We start from the raw sequence: 21,858 nt of genomic DNA, 5'->3' as shown, positions 1-21,858 counted from the left end.
CGGGATTCAATCTCAACAACAACTGTTTCCATTGATAAAATTTCGATCGGAATGGTAAGCAGATACTTGCAAGCTTTGTTTTATCTTTCCCAGACAAGTAGATTTTTCGGCTGAATTACGTCTAATTAGATTTACGAGACTGAGCTGGCTAGTCCGCTTGTCGGCACTCACAATGTATCACAACGGCGAAGTGGTATTTTATTTTAGTGAAACTGTTGCAAAAAAGTAGCTAAATCATTCGAACGAATCAAAACTGATATATTCCGGCAACGAATTCTCAAGCAATAAGTGCGATAAATACCATTTTCAATCCCATATTCAACCTCAATGTGAATGAAGCTAAACTTTTTGTCGAACCGAGCTTCTATCAACCACTTGAGACGTAAAAAAAAGTTAAAACTTCTTACAAGTCATATTTGGAAATGTTGCGTAGATGCGTTTAGGGCGTTTAATCTGCATGTAAATAGCGTATAGGATGTACCTGCGGGGACTTTATTTAAGTTAACCTATTACGTATTCAACGAGTTTGCTAAATTAGCCCTTTACCGGGGCTAAGTACTCACATTTGTCTCGGCGCAAAACGCATCCTAATTGCTGCGTCCAACTTAAGGCTGCATTAATTGTGTTCTATTTACTATTCTATTATAAATGAGGGTAAAAGTCGAGCTTTCCTAGAGAAAAAAGTTGAATAATTATCAACAGTCTGGTTTTCACTTAACCGCCAAATTGAGCTTTGAAAAATATAGAGTAGGAAAGAAGGAAAGTTTTCAAATGGTAGCTTATAAATTTCCAAGTATCTTTCTTTGACGACCAAGTTGCTATTATGACGTCTTTTTGCCGAGTCGAGCGTAGCGTATTGCAATCAACTACTGTAAAATCAAGTGAAATCGTAAAGCCACTGGAAAATGTGCACAACACTTTCTCAGTTTAGTAGCTCTCTGTAATTCAACAACCTATCGCGTAATAAATTATTCTTTTCTTTACCATAAAAAAGGAAGATATAAGCGTAAGGGTCGACACCTCGTAACAGTCTCACCATGTCGGAGTAAGTTCGATCCGCTTGGTCGCGCCTGTAGGTGATATAAACGTTGCAGGCACACGTGCAGCAAGAGAGAGAGAGAGAAAGAGAGAGAGAGAGAGAGAGAGAGAGAGAGAGAGAGAGAGAGAGAGAGAGAGAAGAGAGGGAGTGCGCGCGCGAGAGCATCTGGAGAGCTTCCTGGCTTGATTTTTACGAGGCGATTAATGCCCACCGCCGTCACCCAGAGACTATAGAACATTTTTTAACTCTAGAATAGCTTTGTGCAACCATTATTTTTTCAAACTTCTTTTTCCTCACTATCACCCTCAAAGCTAATTGCTTCTGCAGCAATTGAGACTGTAGTCCGAAAAGTAACCACAAAAAAAGAAGCTTGAACCGCAGGGTAAACCGCGAACTTTGGCTTCAAAGACGAGAGAAACCGTAAATTGGCCGACCCATTGAATCGCAAACAGTATCAAAAGTCAAGAGGTCTTTCACAGTTTGTGTAACAGAGAGGCATCCTCTAACTTGCAAAATTTGGGTATCTATTTTCGAATCGAATTGTTATGATTAATCTACACTGACAACCGCGCCGATGGCTGTTGCATAAGCACTTTATTTTTGGGACGAATAGGTGGAGGGGCTACATGTACATATCTGTACGTCGGATTCAGTTGTTGCAAAGTGAGAGCATTGATTTCCGTATTAAGCTGCTCACCCTCGCGCGTAAATTTCTCATTCGGCGAGATTTTAAATATTTATTGTTGCACGAGCATATGTAAAGGTTCCGTCGACTTTTTAATAATGTTGACGGTTGAAACTAGTAAATAGTAATTGTTTTCATTATTATTTTGTGAAATTATAAAATAGTACATATTTTCGGTAATTCCATTACCGACTTTTTCACACATTCGATCAGAGATATATAAGTTTATAACATAACAATAAATAGTTGAGAGAGTGCGTTAAGCTGGCCGACTTAGTTTTATACACACATTGAATATTTCGTGCTTACATATTTTGAATCTAAGAATCTTGCATGAATTGCGCATTAAACGATAAAAATTAGCGTATGAAAATTTGAGGTTGATATCGTAAACTCGTGTTTCCCCATCGAACTATTGATTAGTAACAAAAGTTAGAATGATATTGCGAAAATACAATCGATCAAGCGAGCGCGAAGTCCCGACAACTACAACGTTTCTACCTCGAACGTGGGTGGCTTCAGCATACGGCGTATCTTACTCTGACCAAGTATAATGCTGGTGTCGTGCCAGCGACTATTACTGGCAGCGAAGTGCTCGGCCTCGATATAACTGCCTGTCCCATGCGGGCTGCGCGCGCGACCAGATGGGCTCCTTCGAAACCTTTCTCTACATGCCCGCTTGGCCTCTCTCTATTCGACTATTCTTTCATTGCCGATATGACTTACATCAACGCTATGATCGTCCGATTTTCGTATTTAATATTTGTATCCCTCGACGCAACTGCTAATGTTGCATTGTTTTTCGATATCTGTCCGAGGATAATTTTTGTATAAACGATTGTCAAAGAGAGAAAGAGAGTGGCTTTGCAAGTTGAAAGTTTATTTTGTTTTGAAAAAGTAATTTTTATGTAAAGAATTATCAGCATTTACCGGAAAGGCTTCGCCGATCTGAAATTCGTTATTAGTTGAATGAATTTTCGAGATACCACTCAAGAGAATTTCCGTTAAACACAAAATGAAAATGGCAAAAAGATTCAAGTCAAAGAGAAAAGCAGTCCTTTCTCGCTAAGTAATAGATATCGTTGACCAGGCAAGAGTAAAATTTTCACAAGCCCCGATCACATTTACCGAGAAGGATCTAGCTTTACGAAGCTTGTGAAAAGCGAGGTCAGTCGGTCGGACGAAACTCTGAGTCTATCTACTTAGCTATCATTTTCTCTCGGTCGGTAAAATCTCCTCGACACTTTTCGAATTAGGTATAACAGTAAGAGAGAAAGGACATCACGCTCGCGCACGTCGTACTAAGTTCAAGCATATTATACGGATCGTCGGTAAACAAAACGAAAAAAATTCGCTTGTTGCCGAGTCACGTTCTTTTCTCACTCTCGCGATTAGGGTCACCAAAGGATCGCGGCTTTTCTTTATTCTCCGGACGTCTCTATATTCGTGACGGCAGTGCCGAGCGTTGCATACTTATGTCGATTTATACGACTTCTCCTTTTCTGTTTTTTTTCATCTTCCTCTTTAATTTTCATATTTTTTAAGCAGATTGCTATACATTTCTCTTCTGTTGTCAAGTTAAAACTTGTGCAAATTGATGTTCTTGCTTTTACGATTTCGGTTGAAGTCGACAATGCTGAGTGTGAAAATACGAGACATAATGTTATTTAATTGTCTATAAATATCTGAAAACTTTATCAAAATTATCAATGCGGATCGAGCTGAATTTATAAAAGTTAATATAAAGATTTTCAGAAGTTTCAAGTATCAACTGTAAGAGATATATTCCAGGAAATATTGCTATTCATGGTTCATTTGAATTGATGCTATCAGAAATGGCTCAATTCGATATCTAGGCCTCAACGAATATTTCAGAAAATTTAGCTCATTCAAAATAGTATTCCGATAAAATTCACCAGTTGACAAATGGAAGTCCGAAATTATTTAAATTGTTAGAATTACACGCGTTCACGGTGAGTTCGTATAAATCAACTTAGTGCAGTACACGAGTGCTTGTGATTTTTAAGCTATGGTCAATTATCACATGCACCAGTTGCATAATTTATTCGAGTGCTCATCTTGCATTCAAACAAACAAAAAAGCCATTACCAAATAGAACGCTCGTAAACGAAACCCAGTGTCTTTAATTACAGCCTCATTTCTCTTTGCCCGAAAAGAGAAGAGTAAGAGGGTCAATCTTTAGCAGTACTGCCAAGCGTAAAAGAAGAGGAAAAAATGCAGAAGCAGCAGCAAAAAAAAGCCGCACGCACAGAGAGTGAGAGAGAGAGAGAGAAAGAGAGAGAGAGAGACGAGTGCCTAATCTTACTAGGCTCTCATGAAGAAAAGTTCGCTCTCGCACGAGTGGAATGAGACACGAGCACTGGTCTCTCTCTCTCTCTCTCCCCCCGCTTAAACTCAAGTCCGTTGGGTGAGGCTTCTTAGACGACGAACGACGACGGTGAAAGAGTGGCAGATTACGCTTGCCCGGCCTTTGAAGGATCATCAAATTAGCGGCAGAGTGTGTCTTTGAGGGCGCAACCCACCTTCTCCATACCTCTTCTGTGAAATTACGCCTGCGCGCGATACGATATGGCTCCCTTATGCTCCGCTCTAACCACGTGACTCTTGCTTTTCTGTTTTGCTATTCTGCATACCACTTCTCGCAATCCTTTTACTTTTCACGTTGACCTTTCATCGATACTCGCCGATACTGAATTTCCAGGCCTATTTACGATAAAGCGCAGAAATTAAGATAGAAAAAGCAAACAATGAGATAGTTTTTGCCACTATGCACCCTCTTGCATAAAACTGTACAGCTACAAGAGTCTTAAATTTCATCTCGCATTTATCAAGTAACCAATTTGTCAATTGTCAAATACAACGTGTACAGCCTCATTTGTCTCGTTCACTTTTCTATCACAAGAAACAAAAAAAAGGCAAAATACAAAAAAATAGAAATCAACTCGTAACCAGGTCAGTTAAGCCCAAATGCAGCTCGTCGCCCAGTTAATCCGTTGAAACATCGAAAACTCGTTAAAATCCAGTGCTTTTTTACAACGGGAAAACTTGTGCCCATAAATCGCCCACTTTTCATCAATTTCCTTCGTCCGTTCGAGGAGGAGGAGGTAACAACACTTTCACAACGATCCAAAGTCGGTCACGTGTATATGTGTGTGCATGTGTGTACGTGTGCGCGCGGTGCAGCAGCTTTACTACTTACACGTTCACGGTGCAAAATATCGACGACGACGACGACGACAATGTCAGAACAAAGACGACAAGCTCTGGGCACATACGATAAATGCCGGCTTTATGTGTATGCGGAGCAACGATGTATCCTTTCAGCCAATTAATCATTCCAAGCAGTCGCTTAAATTCACGTGCTTTTTTATTCGCGATTATTTACAAAAAAATGGAATTGACCGAACAACTATTCTATCGCTATGCTACGAAAATGCATTGAGTTTTCTTCAAGTTGTTTGCATTATCAGTGTATCATGTTTAACCGAGTCTATGGCATCGGTCTATGGTATCTTACTTAACGAGGTTATAATGTTACGTAGATTTCATCTTCGATATCAGAAACTATAGAAAATATGTATAGACCGATTCCATCTCGATTCATGCAGGTCCTATTGCTTAGCAAATGACTTCGGATTATTTTTATATTGTTTTAAATGAAAAATAAGATGTCTTTCCCCCCCCCCCATATTTACATAATATCGACTTTAATAATTCGATACTAAAGGAAACCGTTTAATCAAAATTTGTTCAAATGAAATCCGATAGCGTGAATTGCACTCATTTTTAGACGCAGTTTGATCACACTTGTTTCTTATGATCGAGTAAATGAAGGCATTTCAAACTATATGATTAACAATTTGTAAAAGTGCATTTCTGAAAAAATATGTAATAAAAAATCTTAAAAGAAAAACGAGAGAAAAATATAAGAATAGTAAAATAATTAAGAAAACTAATACTCAATAATTTTTATGATCGAATAAATATATCAAACGAAAACTTCAGACATCTTTTTTGCTGAACATGTATGTCTGTTAAAATATATGTTTTATCACATTTAGACCTGAATTTAAAAAATATTTATTTTTAACTTATTTATTCGACAAAAAAGCAGAAATCGATAATTCCATAAATATTCACTTAAAGATATTAGTTTAAATAGTCTATGAAAATATATAGCCTCATATAGAATAATTTTTTTAGAGATGCTCTTTTTCGAAAAAATACATTTTTTCATGGATCGAAACCAACAATATTCTCTCAATTCGTTAATCAGCCTTTTAAAAAAGGACAATCTATCATTGCTAATCTATTTGATCTAATATTTTGCGTTGAAGAAGTATATTTTTTCACAACACATGAGATATCCTCGTCACATTCTAAAACATTGAAGAAGCTTTCGATAATGTCAATGTTAAAATACTTCATAAAAAACTTGCGGAAGTTGGCTATCCTTTTATGTTTATCAAGTATATTCAGTATTTAATTTAGGATAGAATCATTTATATTGAAAAAACGGGATGTAAAGATCAGAATCAGTAGGGGTGTTTCTAAGGGTGAAATTTTTAGCCCTTTGTTATTCTGTTATCTACATCATTTTTATTTGTAACAAAATCCTTCAATAAGTACAAGTTTCTAAATTTCCCGATGGCATTGCTCTCTATTGCAAAATATATCGTCTTTTCTCTTGTACAAGGCTTTTCGAAAAATCAATTGACATAGTTTTAATAACCTCAGAGAAATAGGATTGGACTTAGTTTCGTTCAAAACAAAGTTCTTACAGTTCAGTCGATCAGAAATTGAACCAGGAGGTTCGGAATTACAAAAATTAAGAATAACATTATTCTTTTTTGTGATAATGTTTTTATATTTGGTGTATTATTTTACAATCGTCTGCCCTCTAAGCATCACATTGGTACGCTTACCAAAAGAACTTTGTGAGCTATTAACTTGTAAAGTATTTACGAGGTATTACGTGGGGATTTTGCCTGACAACATCATTACTTCCATGCAAGTGCTATGTACTGTCAATTTTAGACAATGATTATTTCGTATCTTACCTAACTCCAATAGAGAATTCATTTATACTCGAAAAAATTCAATTGGAAGCTACTAGTCTTTCCCTAGAATACCAAAAAACTACTAATATCTATTATACACTATCTGAGTTTAAACTTACTTTTTTGAAGATCGTACCGTCTTTCTTTGTAATAACTATCCCAATAAAATTTGGTCCAACACCAATCTATCAGCTCATCAAAATATACTTCGATTTTTTAACGAAATACCTCAAAGAGTAATAGCGAACGTAATTAAATGTATCGAATACTGAAACATCAATATTCATAACTGAGTGTGTAGCAATTAACGATGCGGTCTGTATTGCTCTTAATCGTTCTAATAAAAATTTTTACATTTTTATTGACTCTTTAAGTGCTTTCCATGAGAAATATTAACCTTAGCATGAAGGTTAATATTATATTCTTACATTATATACATCCCTCATATTCTGAATAATTCTCTTATTCGAAAACATTCTTGATTTTTATAAAAAAAAAGTACAAACACAGTAAAATTCAATTCATTGATATTTCAGGACACTCCAGAATTCAAAGCAACGAGCAATTTAACTGTTTGACGAAACAACAATTCCCTATTAACTCCTAATGTACCAGCTAATTGTGATATTAAAACTCCATTCACAGATTTTAAAATGTATCTAAAAAATGATGCAATAAAAAACCTCGTGATATTATAACCGAGGAGGTAATATTCAAAGTGTCAATAAATAAGAAGTTGAACTTTGGTTTGCAAACTATAATCTTCCACGTAAAGTAATAACCACAATTAATTAATGTAGATCAGTACACTGAAATCTTAAAACTAAATTAATATCACCATGATCATTATCATCATGATGATACGAAAGCGAATGAAAATGATTCTGATAGGGGGTTTTTACTATTACAACGAGTGAAATTTGATGATTGACTGAATATTATTAATTACCTGTTTATATAGTTTCTATTTCCAAAAATATGTTGTGTAAAAAAATATATATTTTTATTTAAGAATGTTTAATAAATTATTATTTATAGATATGAGATCAATGAGTTATTTGAATACTTATGTCATTATTATTCCTTATACACAAAAAAAATGCTAATAATTATGAGATTACAGCTCCTACCTTGCGAAATGCGAAATAGTCTCAAGTCATTGCATTGTTTTGTAGATTTAACGCTTTCACTTTCATCTCTACGCGTGATTCTACTGAACTAATATGAAAGTGAGCAGTAACTTTCGTCCACAGAAAATCGCAGCATTCGGCCCACCTGGCGACGACATCCAAAGGTCGACCATTTGTTTTTTCTGCGTAACTCTGAAAGTAAAGCTCGTCTACTCTAGCTGTCGAAACATTTCGCAGAGCTTCGCCCACATCCAGAAGTAATCGATCAGCAGGCAGCCAGTTTGTACTGGAGAGAGAGTTCTTGGCCTGCGCGCACGTGCACACTCGCCTGGATATTTTTAACTCGCAAGATATACACAAAGCGCGTGAATGTTTTATCGGGGCGCAGCGGCAGCAACGCTGCGGTGCACTGCCTTTTCCCGTTTGCTCTCTTGGCCTTTTCCTCGGGCGCTTGCCGATCGTTTTCCATTCAGCTGCTTTCTTGATGAAATTGCCATTCCAGTCGTCCCGTAACATTACAGCGGACACCGCGGAAAGCGTCAAGAAAGAATGATTTTTCGATTTTTCCATTCCACGATTCTTCGATTCCACGCGTATTCCTTTTTTCGGTTTAATTGGGACGACGTGGCACTACTACTTGCTCCGTCTCGTGCCACTCGTCATCCCCCTTCCCTCGCGGCCTCCTCCCGCTCGTCCAGTTTATTGACGAGTGGAATGCGATTTTTTTTCGAGCGAACAAGCACTTTGACTCGTGGATTACCGCTTAGGGAGCAAACAATGCCAGGCAGCGGATGAAAGGATTGCCCTATACGCGAAAAAAGGCGATTTTTTCGAGCGTTGTCCCCCTTTCACTTTAGCTCTGAACGAATGACTGCCGTCGTCGCAACGGGCTATTGCTGCGCTATAGTTGTCTGCGATTTGCGCCGAGTAATTTCAATTAATGCTTTATTCGGGAACCAAAGATGGAAGAACTTTAACTAAATACTCACGAGTCGATGCGAGCATTTTTCTAGCTTCAACTTACCTGAAACAGAAGCAGAAAGTCGAACGTTTATTACGCAACCTGTCGATTAACAAATTGTTACAAAAATTATGGCGCTAAAAACGATTTGGGAATGAACAGTCGATCTGCGTGAAAACCGGGAAACAGGCAAATCGAAAAAAGAGCGTTCGAACGGTTATATCCGAAAAGAAGAAAAAAGAACAGTAGCGGAGAGAGAGTTCATAAACGGCAGAGAACGGATTGCGCAACGAATCGGAAGTCTCGACGATAGAGTCGAAGCTATATTTGTAACACACAGGCGAAAAGGCTTGGGCTTTTCGCGAGCTGCTCCGCCGCAAATATTTGCATTGCCTCCTGCCTATACTGGCGCGCGCGTGCCCCAGTCAGCTGTGTTGCTCGCCCGCGCGCCGCCGCTGCTCGTCTTCGTGGAAATCGGCTGTGAGCGCAAATTTAGACCATAATTATTTGAACATACACGCGATGTCTGTGTGCGAACAAGATTTCTTCTGGGACGAAGCAATCGTTGCGAGTGTAAATCGGCGCTCGACGGCAGCGGCACCGGTGTCAAACATGCGCTCCGTCGCAGTCGACCGAGAGCGAACGACTTTTAAAGATCGTGCTTGTCGCTCCGCGCGCGAGCTAATGAAAAAACTAACGCGCGTCACGCGAGAATGGAGAATGAGGGGCGAGGAAAAAGCGGAGAGCTCAGCTGCAGCGTCGTTAACAAGACGCGTTCGCAAAAAAATTATACGTATAATCGAGTCTCCTTCAATTTATCTTCGATCGGAGTCTGCAGTACGCGGAGGCGGCGTCGGCGGCACGCTGCACGCGCGCGCGCGGCGTACACACTTATCGCTGGCGGCAGCGTCAGAAGCGACGGTCTGGAAATGTTTAATGGTTTCTCGAGTGTTTGCAGGGATGTGCCGCGGCGCGCATATTTTTAACGGGTGAAAAAGCCGCGCTCGCCATCTTAGATTTGTAGGTCGTGAGCAAAAAATTTCTGCGACGCGAGCGGTGCTTCGTCGAAAATCAATTCTGCTGCTTTCTTCATACGGAATATGTATGTTGTCCAAGGGGCTTGCAATAGACATCTCGAATCGTCGAAGGATTGTAAATTTGTTTTCCGCAAGACACTGCGACGCTGCGAGATAGATCTGTTGAATGCAGGTTCAATTAAGGGTTGGAGGGGCATTTACGTCTTGAACAGCATCGAGTTGAATTTAGTTATCTGTTATCACGCGAAATAATCAAACGATGGAAACGATAAGAATGACGCAATAAATACATTTACAAGGTCAGCGTGTTGGCGTGCAGTTGAAATAAATGCAATGAATATAAATTCATTCGACCGAAAAAATGCACATTTGTCCGCGTTCACTATCAGATAAAGTTATCTAAGCTAGCAGACACAGATAGCATTAAAAAATACGCTTTCCCTCGAAAATTTTCCGCACGTCGAACTTGAACGTGATTTTAAAAAAAGTTTCAGTATCGCTGGCGGCATTCACCAAGCCGAACAAAGTTTCTTTTATATCCGTAGTAAAATATCTCGTCAACAACGACCTGGATTCCAGTTACAAATACTTGTGCAGTCAATTCGACGATGTACCCTTTCATCTCAGTCACTCTTACGATCACGAATTTACTAATACAGGCAAACAACATTGAAGGCTCAAACGGAGAATGTAATCCTGTGGTTGCGAACCGTTCGAGCAAAATGAAAAGCTGGAAAATAAGTTGAGCGTGCAGTTCGTCTTGCTGGAAAGCAATTATTTCTACTAAAATAACCGTCACAGTTTAAGTATGATGTTGCCGTTCTCATGAGACAATAAAATCCATTGAATAGTAGAGTTTGTGGAAACAGGTGACGAAGAGTCAGCCATAACTGACGTACCGAGACTGCAGCCCGTGTTGACAGAGTCGAATCTGGACTACCTTTGCCATCCGCGACGAGGGGGTGTACGATGCGGGTTAGACAAAAGCAGATCTTTCCAATTGTTAGCCGGCCGAGTTATGGGCGACACAAGCTTGATAAACGGACAGTGGCACGTTCGCGGCAATAAATAGGACTAGGATGACTGGGCCGAGATAACTGACACTAAGGGATGGGATTGGGACCCGTGCTAGCCTATTTCAAAAAGTCTGAAGGTATGCGAGATCAAAAATTAAGATTTTGATCAACGAAAGAAATTCAACATCAATATTTTATTACTTTTAATTGCTTTCGAAGTTTGAAAGAAAGTCCTTTCTATAAGAGCACTGAAGCTTTTCTGATAATACAAAGTGCATCCTATAGAGACAGCAATTCCGATATCCTAATTAATGGTTGGAAAGAGGTCGGCTATTAACGCAGACGCGCAACTTGGCACATCTCATATGCAGTATGCAAAAATTAATGGAGCGAGCAAAGTAGTAACGAAGCATTTTTGCAACCTATCCGAGGCATAAGATCTAACCTTATTATCAAACTTCATTCTCAAGTTACAGAGATTCTTATCGATCCAAGAACCAAACGGGCCAAGGGTATCGAGTGCATATATGCAGAGAACAATACATTTTTCAAAGAGTATTCACACAAAGAAGTTATCGCCTCGCGTTGATAGTTCGCCAAAATTATTGATGGTATCAGGAGTAGGTCCTGCGCCTCGGTACGTAGTCAAAAATAATAATCCGAATAGCATTACCAAATATTATTGGAGGTCTAGCATACATTTCTACCGAGTGCTCGAAATGCTTCGATCTTTCTGACCGTGAATAATATATCACAAGGTTGATCGCGAATAATTCACCTGGTTTTCATTACATCTCTGAACCATACTACAATGGATTCTTTTGAGACTACAACGGGTTCGGGGAATTTCAGACTGCACCAAGGCAATTCTGTTTGGGCTCATCCAATCATCAAGGCAAACTAGGGGAATGTAAGTGACGCCGCCAAAGTGATACTCGAGGGAGTGGAGCCGACAAAAACACTCGCGTATACTAAATCATTCAAGAATAACGGATTCAGACTGAACAACACGAGAGTCGTCGTATGCGTGGAGTTTGAATTTGTCAGTGATGAGTAACTCGAATGCGTGATCAGGTGCGAAGCCAAACCTGCCGGTCGCTCTACATCTTGTGGAATAAAAGAGTAATCGACGCTTGGGTTATCCTAATACTTCCACGAGAGGAAGTCCCATTGCACGAGAAATCTGGTGACTCGACGAAGAAACATTCGTCGAATAATCAATCGCAACACATTGTACATAATAATTTCACACGATCGATTTGAAGAGAAAAGTTCGAAACGCGGCATAGAAAAAATAAACGCTAACTCGCTTCCTTCGGCTCTCGGTTAAAATTTCAAAGTCTCGTCAATAATTTCACGACGGCTTATCACACTGCCAGGAAATCGAATCTCACGTTTCGGAGATGGGCTGCACGTGGCCTGAGCCGGCTACTCTGCCCCCTTCACTTGCCTCAGTTTCTTCTTCGTTTATTTTTCCTTGACTGTCTTATACGCTCGCTTTGATACTTTTGCTTTTGATTTTTCAGTCGCTTTCTCTGCTTCCGGGTATTTTTTTAACACGCGGAGAAATCGATCGAAATGTCTCTGTCGAGTATTTTTTTTCAATTTGCTTTGAAGCGCAGTTTTCCGTATTTCATGAGTTCGCAGTGGACAATAAAATATTACACTTGATATTTTTAATGTAATACTACGAGAAACTTTCAAGACTGTCGTAAAACTGCAGGTATTTCAAACTTTTAACGTACTGCTAACTTTACATCAAAAGCATAGTGTTTTTATAGCATAGCCCTTAAAGTATAAAAAAATGAGAGGATCCTTCATGAGAGTGTATACATATAAAGATAATTGGTATCAGATACAATTTTATCTGGTACCTAATTAAAGTTACCGCAACATCAACTATTCCGATGTGATGCGTGGCTTGCATATTTTAGCGAAGCGAAGAGCGCGACAGGAGAGAATGTGCAAAAACGGAATTCGCAACTTTTTCCAATAAATTTTTTTTCTTCTTTTCATTCATTCTTGTGCATTGTGGAGCGCACTCCTTTCTGAAACAGATCAGCGCGTCAAAAACTGACGTGTGTTTCAACTGTACTCTGAACGTGAAGAAGAATGACAGACACGCTGAAGTGAAAAGTAGCGGATATGTGTTTTCCACCTCGATTTCGTGCATTCCATTTGCTTCGTTTTATTTTCGGGCAAACCAATTTTTGAAAATTGGTTAGTTGCAGTTTTGCAAAGGCAACTCATTTTATCAACTCAGAAACTTGCAACGCTAGTCAGACGAGCAGAAGGAAAAAACAGTCGTCCGAGAAAAGTTGTGACGAACACCGATGAAATTTCGAAAAACAAAAACAAAAAAAAAAAAACGAAAAAAAAAACGAAAAAAAAACGAAAAAAAAAAACGAAAAAAAAAGAGAAAAGGCTCCGTAGGCGAAGGAGAATCGCCGAAATCCGCTCTTCGAGGCGGGAATAAGAAGCAGGAGGCCGCCGAGAGTCTCGTGGGTCGACTTTGGCGAATGGTCGGCGCGCGGGGAAAATGAGAAAATTTTATTTGTCGCGCGGCCGAATCCACACAGACGTGTACATACACGCGTGCACACACTAGTAAAACGCTTTGTCGGTCCGAAGAGAAAGAAAAGAAGAAGAAGAAGAAAGTTTTTAAGGAGGAGATGAGGCGAGGGAATAGCGAGGAGAGAAATTCCTTTTTCGCCAGCGCGCGTCGGGCGTCTTCTTTTATTTAGCGCGTCGTGGATTATGTGCGTTTGCGAGCTAGCTGGCGCGGGAAAAATTTGTGGCTTTATGCATGGGCATATTCGCGCGGCCTTCAGTTTTTAGGAGCTCAACTTTTCTTGGGTGGAGGCTTATGTTTTTATGGATTTGGGTCAAAATTTATCGCGCTACTTCATGTTGTACGCTTTTTCCTCCCTCGAAGCTTCCGAAAAATGTAAGGTTTCTTACGCGATTAATTTTTCTCGCCGTTTGCTCCGCTCGAAAACTTTCAATTAACTCGTTCTTCCTTTTTCCCCGGGAAAAGGAGAAATCCACACGTGAGAAGCTTTTCAAGTATTACAAAAAAGCCCCGTGCTCTTGTCAAAAAGTATATATATTCAGGACAAGTGCAGTGAGAAATAAAGCGAGTTCTCCCTGGAAACGCGACTCCTCGTTAAAATAAAACAAGTCCGCGCTCGATTTTCTCTCTCGCGAAAAAAAGAGTAAGAGAGAGAGAGAGAGAGAGAGAGAGAGAGAGAGAGAGAGAGAGAGAGAGAGAGAGAGAGAGAGCGAAGGCAACGTCGATCTTGCTACCACGTGCTTGCGCACAAGAGGACATATTCAATTTCCTGCGCCGAGTGCGATCGCGAGAGCGAAACGAATCCAATTCCAGGCCGAGTCCCTCGTTATTCCTCGAGCGCGAAGATTTTTCCATTCGGCGTAGCGCAAGATATACACACGCGCACACGCCAAAAGGATTTCCACCCCTTGCTTCGTTTTTTTTTCTTTTTTATTTTGCCGAGAGACGGATATGCTATCGGCGCGATGCCGACGACGTGACTTTTCTGCAACACGTGTCGCGCTGATTATAAAGACTTCCAGTCCGCCAAACGAAATAACCCCCTCTACGAGCCTGCGGGCGAACTACGATATGTAGGTGAAAAAACCGGAAGCTCTTGCCACGGCTGCGGATGCACATACTCCTGCTTTTTTATCCAATTTATGCAATTCCGCCGATACGACGCCTCCTATTGTTCTCGCCGATCATTCGAATGAAAATCAGCCGACATCCGCGGCGCTACACCGCGAACGTTCGCTTCACTTGCACGAAATCGCTCGAACGGTCGCAAACCTTGCGCATACCCCATCGACATCAACAGGTCAGTTTTGGAGCTTGACCTGTGAGCTCGCAAGGAAGAAGCTCCTCTGTACAAGGCCAGCGCGACGTTGGTGTGCATTGCTCCGTGTCGAATAATCAAATGTCGAGAGCGACGAAGATGCCATAGGGGCTCATCAACAATTGAGAGCGGGGAAAAAAAGCGTAATCCGATGAGCGATAAACCTACGGGGGCAAAGTGCATCGCTGAAAGAGAGCAGACATCTTCATGGCATTAAGCTTTGAAGCATATTCAATAGAAAGCCGGCGCGAGCGCGCCAAAAAGACCTCCACGCGTATTTCGCGCGCAGCGACAAAGAGTGTGCATGTCCACTCGATCCTCCCACGCTACAGGTAAATTACGTTTCGCAGCGGGTCCGTCGTTCGTTAAAAGGCGCGCCGCGGACGTATCAAAGGGAAATCGGCCCGCATTCCGCAAGGAGGGGAAGAAGCGACGGCTAATTAATTTTTCAGCGCGTCCCTCCATCATTTTTTGCGCTTGCGCCGCTGCTGCCGCGCAGGAGAGCGGCTTTGTGCGTTAGACATGCTAATGGACGAAAGAGAGCGAGAGAGAGCGAGAGAGAGAGAGCTCTCGAGTTACTTGACGTCTTCAAAGGCCCACCTACTACCTTCCTCCCCTGGCATTTAACTCTTTCATTATGCACAAAAGACCTGTAACGAATTAATTAATCCCGAAGATGTGGCCGCGAGCTTTTTTCGGGATACTAATCTGCGAAATTGGATCATGCACTTACGGGGAAACTGTTGCCAACTGCGTGTAAGCCGATATACGCGCCTCCGCCCGGCGGCAACGTTGTAACGCGATTAAACACTGGTCCCTCCGCGACGGAGCTGAAGAGAAACCCGGCAACAAGCGGGTTTTTCAATCTGCCGCATACTCGAATCGAACTGAGAATGTCGCCTCCTTAGCGTTTGCAAGTAGGACGCACTTAATTGAAGCCAAGTGCAGGGGCCCTCGCGTAGCTGCAATTATCGCGCGCTGTAAACGACCAGGAATGGCAAGCACTCGTCTTCGCCAGTAAATATTGAGCGAGGGCACAGGGTTCGAGAAGCGAAAGGGTAACAAACGATTGGAAAGCGAGCCAGCTTTCCTCTACGGATGATTTCATTGGTGTGTTACGAGTCAGTTGATATAGCCAACACCGAACTCGATGGCAGCGCGCCAGTTTGCAACTTCATAGATATTCTCTCGAAAAAGTAACTAACCTTAAAAATCGATCTGCCGGGACGCGCGAGACACTTTAGCTTACAACGACAACAAAATCATCCATACCAGAATATCGTCGTAAAGCAATGACACATCTGGCAGCGCAATGAAATCCACCATCTTTCTTGCACTGGCACCAAGGAAGATCTTTTGCACTCGCAGCCACACACTTTCTTCTTTCTTACTCGGTAGGAAAGCTCGTGAGCTTCGGAGGGGGGCGTCAGAGCCGCGCGCGCCGGAATTCCGGACTGATCGCCGCGAGGCAGGAGCACGCATACAAGCTCGCTTCTCTCTCTCTCTCTCTCTCTCTTTCTCTCTCGAGTTCGAAGGAGGGGCGCCGAAATATTGCGTAGGCGGCTAAGCTCTTGGAGCGCGCATGCATTAACGAGCTAAGCTCTACACGCATCTCTTTGCAGAAGTTAACTCGTGATGAAGGGATGTGGGCACGGAAAGAAATAAAAAAATAGGCGGCATTGTTTGCAGTGTATCGAGCAAAGCTGCCGCTCGGCGTTCTAACTCCTTGTCAGCCTCTTACTGCTAATCGACCTTGCAAGAGCTCCGAGCCATTGTCACCATTCTGTGTCGTAGTCGTCGGGGCTTTAAAGCCTCGCGCGCGCCTCTCAAACTGGGTCGTTCGAAAACCATTGAGGATTTGTAAAACTAGCGCTGCTTTTTCCTTTTCATTCTGTCCCGTGCCGAGAATCCAACGTTTTCCTCTGGCCGGCGGAGAGCAAAGGTAATTCGAGTTACAATAATGCCCCTCTATCGCTCTGCTTTTTTCTTATCCGGAGCGGTCTTTCATTTCATCGAAGAGCTTTTTGATGGACGCAAAGAAAACGACTGCCCACAGCCCACGACTATGAATCACTGCTCCATGCACGACGAGAGCTTACTTACGATAATGCGAGTTCTAGCAGTGCGCGCGCGCGCGCGCCCTCCTCTCCTTCCTTTTTTGTGGGCATTCGTCAGAAATTGACCCGGCGAGTGCGCGAGAAGTACATTTTTAGACTACGCCTGCTTCCGTCATTTTTAGACGGCACATATGATTTGCCTTTGGCTGCGTGCACTATTCCCGTTATAGCAGCGCTCGATATGGTCTTTTATTTTCGTTTCGACAACGTCCGATTCGAGGGCGTTAATTTCCAATTGTCCGATCAGACAACGGACGTTTCGGTTCGCTTCTCGCGCGAGTTTCTCCCGTTGTCGCGATTTCGCGGATGCCCATTTCTTCCCGCGCGAGTTTTCAAGCGAAGCGAGTCTGCATTTTTTCTCGCGCAACAAATCCCGTAAAAAATCAGGCTTTTGCAAATCCGCGAAATTACAGCTCAGCAGTAAAAACGCTCGCTGTTCAAACGTCAGTTTTTACGGCGAGTTTTCGCGCGCGCGCATGTGCTTTTTTTGTATCAATGAAAAGAGCATTCCACAGGATTACCAAGTGGGAGGGAGAGCTTGCCCTCTCTCGCACTGGCGCGCGAGCGCGAATGGAAAACTTGGCACGAAGATTAAGCTTTTTGCTTTGTAACTTATGTTTTTTTTTTGCACGGCACTCTGTCATCAATAATTTTCATTTATTCGTTTGAACGTATAAATTCCACCGTTAATCTCCATTCTCCTCGTGTTTCGTCCTGTTGGAGCCGGTGAGTAACGATCCACTTGCGAAATTTCATTATTTACACTTTCTTTCTGCACTTTAAGCCATGGAGTTTGCGTTTATTGAAGCTCTGATTCACTTTGAGTTTTATCCTCTGTTAAGGTGAAATTTACGCATGAATAATTCGATAATTATATCTGCGGGTTATACGACTAATAATAATCACAATAATATTTGTTTAATTGAAATATGGCCATTAATAATAGATTATCAGCTATATGATATAAAGACGCTTAAGCATTCAATATTGAACGCGAGAGCATACATGTAATATTAATTATGGAATTGGGTAACGAGCGTATTAACGTAACCCTCTCTTGTACATGCATTAATAACGTGAAAATAGGGCCGAAAAAGACAGAAAGAAGTCTCTACTACGTTGTTGCCCACTGAACAATGCTCAATTACGGAAATTGAATAATCGTATTTCGAGGTAAAACGATTTAAACCCGTTCATTTGGCACACCGAAAAAAGATTCTGCTTTTTCCACGAATATCAATATTACGTTAATCAATTCATCGGCGCACACGTGCATGCAAAAAATATCTACTCTTGCGGACGCGAGTTGGCGTGTAATCGCTAATTGAAATTGAATTTTCGAATCAAACGCGCGCGCGAGCTTTTTTGTTTTTATCGATGATCCCGGCGTCGGAGAGGACGGGTCGAAACGCTTGTACATTTCATTGCTCGCTGGCCGGTGATTAAAATTGATTTAGTGCAAGGGCCTTCTCTCTCGCGCCGAATTCCTGTTCATCAGTCATTGATTGAAATATTCAGGTCGCGTGTATATCTTCGTTGGAAATATTGCCCATCCGCCTCTTCCACTCTTCTCCGCCGATGCCGTCATATGAAAAATGGTTAATTACACCACGCGTGTCGATATCGCCTCTCATTACACCCACTCGCGCGGATCTCTATTTCGCCGACTGTCAGATTTTTAGCTTTGCACAATGCGCTGCCGCTTGGATTATTCTAATAATTAGGTATTTAACGCGCGACCTACATTGCCACATTCGAAAACACCACTATAGTCGCCTTAGGAAACATTTTTGCTTCGGCAGTCGCGTCGGCTTGCGCTACGTTATTCCTGTTAAGCTTCGGCTCAACATGCTTGCATTTCCACATCACGACTAGTTCAAACACAATTTAAAAAAATGAAAAGTAAGGAAACGCTGAGAAAATGTAAGCTCATGGATAAACTGGCATACATTCAGCTGCATTCGAACCTTAGTTGCGATTCGCGGTAAAAATGGAAAAGCAATGATTGCGCAAGCGAAATTCGGATGGACGGCCAGCTTAATGAAGCAAAATGCCGTTTGTCATCAATTGTCTAGAACGTTCTCTAATTGCGAAAGCCTGTTTTTCCCTCAGATCATACTATAAACTACACCAATTACACTATCAAACCATGGCAATCCGAAACAATACATCCAGCCCTGCAAAAAGAGAAACAACTGTATTGGGATAACCATCGCAACATCAATAACAGGCTCAATCGAATTCGCAACAGAAAAAAAAAAAAAAAAAAAAAAAAAAAAAAAGTCGTTTACAAGAAAAAAAAAAAGGAAAGAGCGGCGCGCACACGAGCGCTTTCTCTCTTTTGGGCGCGTATGGATTTTTCTGTCGCTCGGCGTGAAATACGCGGTCCGCGCGCCGAGGCAACATCTGGCGATCTGTTAACGTTAGGCCGCCTAGAGCGCGTCGACGCCGGCCAAAAGCGCGCGCTTCTACGCGCGAGACTGAGGCAAGATAAATAAACAGGAATTAAATCTAGAAAGGCAACGCGAGCGCGGCCTTCGACGTCGTCGTTCCCCTTCCCTTTCTTTTATTTTTTAACCACTGCATTATGGAGTTTGAAGGGAAAAAATGTATTTTCGGTAACGTGCGAGTCGGCGACGAGTATTGTTTGTCAGAGTTGCGGTAAAAATGTACTTATCCGTAGTTTTTTTATCGACGTGACGGCTGGAGTGCGTTCTGGTAAAACAACTCGTTTGCGCGCATACAACTAATTATGATGATAAATAAAATCGAACTAGCGGCCAAATACCAAACAATTGGTTGATTTGATATCTGGAGTGAAGGAATATTAAGACGTAATGACGAGCGATCACAGCCTCTCTTTGCGTTATAAAGTAGCACTCACTCGGCAATGAAAACTTATCGATAGTTTAATTAAGCCGAAGTAAGCTTCTCGTTGCCTCGTAAAGAACATCAACTCCGTAAAAAAAGAAAACAGCCACAGCATGTACAGAGAAAGCTCGCGCAAGCACGCAAGACTCCTATCAGAGAAGCCCCTAAGGCCACAAGCGAGAGAGAGAGAGAGAGAGAGAGAGAGCGGATAAGGATCGTCCACGTTGAGGGTGAGCGATGAAGGATTAGCCCGAGCTCGAGGATCACGCAACTGCGTAATTAATCCGGGGCCCCGCGCCCAACAGATCCCCGCGCAAAAGCCCCTCCGGCGATAATTGCACTCTCTTTCGTTCTCTGCGTCGGAGCCAGTGACTCAGGCGATTGTTTGCAGCCCTCCCGTTTTCCAATTTTCCCTTGTTTTCGGAACTGACCTCGATAATGTTCGCGCGCCGGAAGCGTTCGAGGCAAGTTGACGGGACCCTCGGGTTCGGCTTGCCGTGGCAAGATCGCGCGCGCCACTACGGCACTCGCGGCCGCGGGAATTCACTCGCGGCTCGCAGTCGAAACGAACGGTTGCCTGAAAACCGACGGAAACCGTCACAGGCCCGAGGATAAGAGAGCCGTAAAAGTCGTGGACCACGCGGGGCCGCGCGCGCGTTTCTTATGCGCGCGTCGGACACGATTACGAGCCAAGTTTAGTCCCCGGGCTGCTCGCCATTATTATCGCGAGTTTCGCTTCCTATTTCGTGTTTATGAAAGCGGCCCTCCCGCGGCGCTGGCGAGTTATAGCCTCAGGTGCGCTTCGGCCCCGCGCCCATTGTGCCATCGCCGCGCACACGCACGCGGCTATATGCCGGCTGCACGTGCACGCTGAAACTTAGCTCTCGCGCGCTGAATATCCTCGTCGACAAACGAAAGCCAATAAAGCGCAAAGCCCCGCCTCGGAGTGAATACAGCTCGCTCGCACCGATATCATCGCGTCGTTTCCTTCTTTTTTTTTACCCGCGCTCTTTCCCTCTCTCGCTCTCCACGGGCTCTGCATCGTAATTCAAGGCGCGCGCAGCATAACATTTAAAACGATTTCCGCTGGCAGCGCTGCCAAGACGACGACGACGACGACGATGCCTTGTTTCGCCGGATAGATTAACGAAAGGACGAGGGCGCCGGAATAATGGCAGCTGAGCCGCTCGGCAGCCAACTGCCGCTCTTAAATTCCACTTTGTCATTTCTTTTTCCTGCGAGCCGCGCCATCTTCCGACGAATCGCGGCCTTCGTTTGTTTTCATGAGGACCGCTCGTCGCGTGCACGTGCGCGGGTCGCGATTCAGCCGGCGGGCTCATTCGCAGTAATCGCGCGATGGTCGTAACGCTGCCTCGTCGAGAGACATCGCCGAGGTTGCGACGGGAGCTGAGCAGTCGCCGGCGTAAACGACACTCGTCGAAGAGAGTCGCCGGGGCCATTAATAATCCGCCGGCACGGGCTTGCCAAATGGATAGTCGAAGCGACAGTGGTAGCAGTAGCAGCAGCAGCAGCAGCAGCAGCAGCAGCAGCAGCAGCAGCAGCAGCAGCAGCAGCAGCAGCAGCGCCGAGGTTATCGGCGAAGCGGCTTCTGCCGCTGCTCTCGATGCTCAGCGGTGCATGAGTCTGATGTATCGCCGGCGACTACCAAAAATTAAATCTGCACTCACCCCTGGCAGAGTCCGCTTCTCATGCAGAGCGTTCTGGGCGCTGATCGCACTGTCACGGCTATAGTAGGTCAGGAAGGCGCAGCCTGCAAAATAACAAAGTTCCGTTAATGAGCTCGCCAAGTCGTGATTGCTTCCGCCGGCCGATCGAACCTCTTTGATACTCCCGGAGCTAATTGGTCTTTGTGGAGGAGCGAGGGAAGCGGCATGGGCAGGCCTCGGCGGATCAGCGTGCCGCGCGATAATGAGCGAATGTGATATCGCATTAGCCGGCCGCTATGATCGCGTATCGCAGTGCCGGCGTTCGTTAAGCCCAGCACGTATAATTGATACCCAGCCAATTAAT

General features: G+C 43.1%; 1 long non-coding RNA gene across 1 annotated transcript in view; it reads right to left on the bottom strand.

The window, feature by feature from the left end:
* LOC131674452 (uncharacterized) overlaps positions 1-21,600 on the bottom strand; it is a 90,039-nt gene extending 68,439 nt beyond the window's left edge. The window contains exon 1 of the long non-coding RNA XR_009302831.1: positions 21,516-21,600. This is a non-coding gene — a long non-coding RNA (uncharacterized LOC131674452). The remainder of the gene's footprint in view (positions 1-21,515) is intronic.
* Positions 21,601-21,858: the final 258 nt, after the last annotated feature.

The sequence above is a fragment of the Phymastichus coffea genome, unplaced genomic scaffold (genome assembly GCF_024137745.1).
Source record: "Phymastichus coffea isolate CEN01 unplaced genomic scaffold, Cenicafe_Pcof_1.1 PCOF00244, whole genome shotgun sequence".
Classification (NCBI taxonomy): Eukaryota; Metazoa; Arthropoda; class Insecta; order Hymenoptera; family Eulophidae; genus Phymastichus; species Phymastichus coffea.
Note: the sequence above shows the minus strand (reverse complement) of the source record. Positions and strands in the feature narration are given on the sequence as shown.